This window comes from Lepidochelys kempii, chromosome 2 (assembly GCF_965140285.1).
Source record: "Lepidochelys kempii isolate rLepKem1 chromosome 2, rLepKem1.hap1, whole genome shotgun sequence".
NCBI classification, from domain to species: domain Eukaryota; kingdom Metazoa; phylum Chordata; order Testudines; family Cheloniidae; genus Lepidochelys; species Lepidochelys kempii.
In genome coordinates this window covers 84879726-84887421 of record NC_136381.1, presented here as the reverse complement: position 1 = coordinate 84887421, position 7696 = coordinate 84879726, and positions in this window count along the sequence as shown.

Here is a 7696-nt window from a genome sequence, read left to right as displayed (position 1 = left end):
ATTGGCCCCTATGAATTCCTGGGAATTGATGTGTAGGCCCAGTTCCATGAACAAGCATATTGTGGCTTTGGTGGCTCAACAAGCCCCCTGAAGTGATCGGGCTCTGAGGAGACAATCATCTAGGTAAGGATAGATCATTATCTCATCTGATCGTTGATGGGTGGCCCCACTGAGAGAAATTTGGAAAATGCTCTCAGGACCGATGAAAGAACGAAGGGGAGGACTCTGTATTGATTGTGGTTGTGTCCCAGAGAACCTGAGAAAAGGTCTGTGAGCTGGTAGTATTGAAATGTGAAAAGTCCTGTAGGTCGAGGGCCAAAAACCAGTCTCCCTGTTCCAGTGATGAAATGATTGTTGACAAGATGACCATCTTGAACTTCTGAGCATCGACAAATTTGTTGAGAGTTCTGAGGTCCAGAATGAATCTCCACCCTCCCTTCTTTTGCATATTAGGAAGTAACAAGAGTATGACTCATTGCCTCAGAGATGTTGAGGTACTGTTTCTATGGCTTCTAACTGCAGGAGGCAGTTTATTTTCTGCTTTAGTAGACTTTTGTGAGAAGGGTACCTGAAGAGGGACAGGGAAGGGTGTTGTGGGAGGGATAGGGAGGGTGAAGTGGATGGAGTAACCAGATCTAATGATCTCTAGGACCCATCTATCCAATGTTATGCACTCCCAGGCACTGTGGAATGCTGCCAAAGGGTGGCCAGACAGGTGCATGGGCACTGGTAGTAGTGGGGAGAGGTCTTGCAGCACCTTGACCTGCCCGTCAAAAGTGGTGCTTAGGGCCAGGTGGTTGGGTCAAGGATTGGGAGCTGGAAGGCTTCCATTTTGAGAATTTCCCCTTTTTCCTTTGAGGCTCATAGTGCTGTTGTGACAGGAATTGGGATGAATAAGGCCTTTGTTGGTACTGAAGGCCGAAACATCTCTTTTGCCCCTGCGTGTAGATTCCCAGTGACCCTGAGAGTGGCCCTGGAATCCTTCAAGGAGTGGAGAGAGGCATCTCTCTTCTCGGTGAAGAGCTTCACCCCCTGAAAGGGGATGTCCTCCACAGTGATCTACACCTCCTTCGAGAGGTGAAGCCATGATGTCTGTCATATCACCACAGCTGTGGAGATGGTCCTGACAGTGGCAACTTGTTGGCAGCATTGAGGGCTGAATCCACATCTGCCTATGATGGGATTTCTTACTCCTTCCTCTGAAGCCTCTGGTGGGCCACTGTTGGAAACAGAATATTAGACTAGATGGACCAGAGCTCTGACTCAGTATGGTAATTTTATGTCCCTACAATTGTCTTGTAACCACTTTCAGGAAAAACTGGGTTGTGGTGAAGAACCCCCTTATCCTATGATGAAGGGTGGATCAGCCATAAGTGCCTGCAATTCAGTCAACACATTCAAGTGATAGCAATCAGAAATGCTGTTTTAATGCACAGATGAAATAAAGAACAGTCTGGCAATGGCTCAGAGTGTCGATTTTTGTTGTGAGTACCAAATTAAGGTCTCAAGTAGGAAGTGATTGTCTTTTTTGGGAATACGTATGGTCCAAACCTTTCATATTAGGATGAGGAAGCATAAATTACCCTTGAATGAGTGGGTGACAAGTGTATGTATCTGACAAATACATGTTGGCAGTAGATATAGAATGCATGAAATTCATGTAATGACAAATATCTGCATATAAGTATTGTGTGATTAGCTCTTATGAGATGTATTTGTTGCACTTATGGTGAGCTATGTAAGTCCATCCATATACGAGAGTGTCAGCTTCCATGCTCTAACTGTGGGGAGTCTCAGTTCAAATACAGAATCTGACCCCATTGTCTACAGCCAAGCTCTACGATACAACTGCATTTGCTCCAACCCCTCAGACAGAGACAAACACCTACAAGTTCTCTATCAAGCGTTCTTACAACTACAATAACCACCTGCTGAAGTGAAGAAACAGATTGACAGAGCCAGAAGAGTACCCAGAAGTTACCTACTACAGGACAGGCCCAACAAAGAAAATAACAGAACGCCACTAGCCATCACCTTCAGCCCCCAATTAAAACCTCTCCAACGCATCATCAAGAATCTACAACCTATCCTGAAGGAAGGCCCATCACTCTCACAGATCTTGGGAGACAGGCCAGTCCTTGCTTACAGGCAGCCCCCCAACCTGAAGCAAATACTCACCAGCAACCACACCCACACAACAAAAACACTAACCCAGGAACCTATTCTTGCAACAAAGCCCGTTGCCAACTGTGTCCACATATCTATTCAGGGGACATCATCATAGGGCCTAATCACATCAGCCACATTATCAGAGGCTCGTTCACCTGCACATCTACCAGTGTGATATATGCCATCATGTGCCAGCAATGCCCCTCTGCCATGTACATTGGCTAAACTGGACAGTCTCTACATAAAAGAATAAATGGACACAAATCAGATGTCAAGAATTATAACATTCAAAAGCCAGTTGGAGAACACTTAAGTCTCTTTGGTCTCTCGATTACAGCCCTAAAAGTGGCAATTCTTCAACAGAAAAACTTCAGAAACAGACTCCAACGAGAGACTGCTGAATTGGAATTAATTTGCAAACTGGATACAATTAATTTAGGCTTGAATAAAGACTAGGAGTGGATGTGTCATTACACAAAGTAAAACTATTTCCCCGTGTTTATTTCCCCCCCCCCCCCGCCCCGCACTGTTCCTCACACGTTCTTGTCAACTGCTGGAAATAACCCACCTTGATTATCACTACAAAAGGTTTTTTTTCCTCTCCTGCTGGTAATAGCTCACCTTACCTGATCACTCTCATTACAGTGTGTATGGTAACACCCACTGTTTCATGTTCTCTGTGTATATAAAATCTCCCCACTGTATTTTCTACTGCATGCATCCGATGAAGTGAGCTGTAGCTCATGAAAGCTTATGCTCAAATAAATTTGTTAGTCTCTAAGGTGCCACAGGTACTCCTGTTCTTTTTGCGGATACAGACTAACATGGCTGCTACTCTGAAAGAGGTATTTGTGCATATCATGACTTTGGATACCAAAGGAGGGAGGAATGGAATGCTGTACTGAGGCATTATGACTGAGGCATTGTCCGCCACAGAAATGAGTCCAATATCTCTGGATGCTTGGTCAACTTTTTAAATAATGTTGCTATTTGCTTTGTAATGTGCATTCATTTAAATTCAAGAAGATTCTCATTTGTAATCCTGGTATGAGATGTCACCTGAGTGCTTGAGGTAATAAGAATATAAGAACGTAAGAATGGCCATAGTGGGTCAGACCAATGCTCCATCTGGCCCAGTATCCTGTCTTCTGACATTGGCCAATGTCAGATGCTTCCAAGGGAATGAACAGAGCAGGGCAATCATCAGGTGATCCATCCCCTGTCATCCAGTCCCAGCATCTGGCAGTCAGAGGCTTAGGAACACCCAGAGCATGGGGTTGCATTTCTAACCATCTTGGTTAATAGTAATTGATGGACCTATCCTCCATGAACTTATCCAATTCTTTTTTGAACCCAGTTATAATTTTGGTCTTCACAACATCCACTGGCAATGAGTTCTACAGATTGACTGTGTGTTATGTGAAGTAAAAAGAGACCTCCTGGGGACACCTGGAGCCCCAACAGATGTAAAAATGTTCTAATTTGGAGCTATTGGATTCTTGATGAGAGCAGATGTGAGAGGCATTCTTGGTTGGTACTTATATACTACCATAATAAACAGGATTAATAATTAATAGTTTGGAATGTTGTGAAACCTCTCCTTTAGGCCAGGAGGGCTTTTAATGGGAAACATTTAATACTGCTCCTAAAAAGCACTAGACAGTGATTCTTCAGTCTAACAAGTTTTGTTTAAAGTATAGCTAGATTGCAAAAGAAATGCCATGTTGTTAGTTGTGATGTAGTACTTTTTAGAGGGTGGATGTATTTCCATTAAAGTTGGTTCTGCCCCTGAATCCATCTCTCTGACTAGTGTAATTTCTTTGTTGAACATATGTAATCTATATTTTGTATCAAAGTAAAAACAAAACAAAACAAAAACATTATCAGGTATCAGTTTCCATGTTCCACTAAGGTGGAATTTTTAGTTAATCTGCAGCCCCAGTTTTCAGATAACTGACAATTCATTTTCAGAGATAAGCTTAAGCCTTGATATATTTGAAGATAAGGATAGATCAATGTTCTGATACCTTGGATGGGCTGCAGCTAGGAATTCTGTGGATATATGGTGCTGTTGCTAGTCCACAAGGAAGGCTCTTGTATTGGTAAGTGGTCATGGTCTACACACAAGTGAAGGTGTTTCTGATGACACTGTCCGATTGAGATGTGTAAACAGACATCTTTCAGATCAAGACCTTTAAACCAGTCATCTGAAGGCAAAAAAGGGATGATAGATGTTAATCTCATCAAACAGAATTTCTTGATGAACGTTCAAATCTCTCAAGCCTATTATGGGATGTAGCTTCCCTTCCTTTTTGGGATAAGAAAACAGTGGGAATCCCTTCCCTCAATTCTGTATGGAACTTTTTCTATGATTTTACAATAATTATCAACAGTTTTCTCATTTGAAGAATTCCTCAAAAGAGAAGTAGAAAAAAAGGATAGGAGGGCAGCATGAAGTGGCATTTGAAAGCATGCTTTTTTTCAATCACTTCTAGCACTTTGTCTGAAATAATTCTCCTCCATGCCACTAAGAAGTGACAGATAGATATTCCCTAAAGGGTGCAGGACAAGGTAGGAGGATGGGAAGATAAAGGGGAAATAAAAGATATATTTGGCAAGTGAAGTTCTCAGATGCAGGATTGAAGTTGCTGTCTGGAGGGTAGTGAAGCAAAGCCTGAGTGGCTAGTTAACTGTTTCTGCTTTTAAGGACAGAATTCCTGAAGGCTGTTTGGTTGGGGCAAGAAACAGACTAATTATTTTTTTTACAGGACTGAAAAAGTTCCATTAAAACAGAAGGGCTTCTTGTATCTTCTGGAGCTAAGCTACATCAGGCCTAGGGAGCAGATTTGGTCTCCTTAATTTTGCCTACTGTTTCTGACTAAGTTAGTCTTTGAAGGGCAAATCTGTAACACGGGACACAAAAAACTTAGTTTGGAGAAAGTTATTAGTGGTGTGAGTGCATATTATCTTTTAGGATTTGAAAAATAACAAAAAAAACTACCACCAGCTACCAACTGTTGAATGTGCAGAGTTAAAGTTGCATTTCTCAAACAAAGCTCACACTCAATTATCAACCATAACCTTAATTCTACCTCAGTAAAGTCAACAGAGGACAAATCTGAGTTGTAGACATGGTTAGCAGAATTCCACTACACAAAATGGTCATCAGCAAATACAAGTAGAATTGTTAATGTTAGTTTCCATACACAATTATGGTGTATGTTATTATGCAGCAGTTTCCATACACAAATTCAACAAAATTACTCCTAAGAAAGAAGATACTGGTGTATGCATGATTGAATATTTAGAGAACCAGTATTTACTTTTTTAAACATGAGTATCAAGGGAACGGAATTCCAACTTGGATATTTACATGCTACTTACATAAAACTCTCACTGTAGCTTCAAATTCAACTATTAATCACTTCCCCTTAAAAACAAATAAAACTGGTGTTGTGTTTCTGGCAAAGAATTGCTACCACATTTTCAGTGTGGAGGTGGCTGCATTCAGTTGTAGGTGAAGTGATCTTACTTTTGGAATCTTCAGAAGGAAAAGTGCTATATAAATAATTTTTGAAAATGTATAAAATCAAAAAGGAAGAAGAAATAATTTCAGAAGTGTTTTCTCATGATCACTTCAGATCAACCAGCAAGAACTGGTTGACCATGTAGCAGAAATAAAGCATATTATAAAGAGACAGAAATCACATTCATATCAACCACAAGAACCTGGGCATCATTGTATAATATAGCCCGTAGCTGAGAACAATTAATTGGCAAAAAATCTTCTCTGAATAAAAAGGTGTTAAAGTCACTCATAAATTAATAAAATAACTTCATTAAATGAAATCAATTTACTGCCCTATCAGAAAAAAGTTGACAGATTGTGCCCAATGTAACTACTACTCATGTTTTTTTCAAAATATTTGTTAATATCATTAAGATTTTCACCAACCGTTACAAAGCAATATACCCATCAACATCCAATACCCAGGAAGAGAATATCACGCCATCCTGATCTGTAGCATTGCTGAGTCTCTCTGGCTGGTACATAAGGAGAGATATTATGGTGCTGTTCTTTTCAGCAGGCCTGGTACCCCAGTGACACGGCACATAGCTGTAGAGCAGAAACTGATTAAAAGATGAGAGGCCTTTTTTGTTGCTTTTCTTTGCATTACATTTTTTCCTGCTTTAGCTTGGTAATATATGTCTAATATGTAAAGTGTTCAATCATAGTATTGTTCTGTGTATTCAGCTGGAGGAAGACCAAGGTGTTTATTTTAATTTTTTTAATACAAATTCAGGATGGCTGCTGCATATAGCCGTTCAGTGCTTTAGATAATCATGAGTTGTCAAATGGATGATCCTATTATTAGCTATTAACACTGTGTTCTGTTTTGAATTGAGTAAATGGGATGAGTTAGTGGCCTCACTGGCATTTTAGACTATCTAGACCAGTTTCCCAAACTACAGTATATGGGCAATGGGTGGTCCTTGGAGAGCAAGTTGATCACATAGGTGAAATCTTGATTCAAATGAAGTCAGTGGGAGTGTTATCATTAATCAGTGGGTCAGGATTTCATCCAGTGTTGGTTCTTCTTGTTTCCAGCTGTTAAACTGCATTACAATACGGCTGAACTTTGTGACTTTGTCCTTACCCATAACTATTTTACATTTGGGGACAATGTATACCTTCAGATCAGCGGCACTGCTATGGGTACCCGCATGGCTCCACAGTATGCCAACATTTTTATGGCTGACTTAGAACAACACTTCCTCAGCTCTTGTCCCCTAACGCCCCTACTCTACTTGTGCTATATTGATGACATCTTCATCATCTGGACCCATGGAAAAGAAGCCCTTGAGGAATTCCACCATGATTTCAACAATTTCCATCCCACCATCAACCTCAGCCTGGTCCAGTCCACACAAGAGATCCACTTCCTGGACACTACAGTGCTAATAAACGATGGTCACATAAACATCACCCTATACCGGAAACCTACTGACCGCTATTCCTACCTACAGGCCTCCAGTTTTCACCCTGACCACACCACACGATCCATTGTCTACAGCCAAGCTCTGCGATACAACCGCATTTGCTCCAACCCCTCAGACAGAGACAAACACCTACAAGATCTCTATCAAGCATTCTTACAACTACAGTACCCACCTGCGGAAGTGAAGAAACAGATTGATAGAGCCAGAAGAGTTCCCAGAAGTCACCTACTACAGGACAGGCCTAACAAAGAAAATAACAGAACGCCACTAGCCATCACCTTCAGCCCCCAACTAAAACCCCTCTAATGCATTATTAAGGATCTACAACCTATCCTGAAGGATGACCCAACACACTCACAAATCTTGGGAGACAGGCCAGTCCTTGCCTACAGACAGCCCCCCAACCTGAAGCAAATACTCACCAGCAACCACATACCACACAACAGAACCACTAACCCAGGAACCTATCCTTGCAAGAAAGCCCGTTGCCAACTGTGCCCACATATCTATTCAGGGGACACCATCA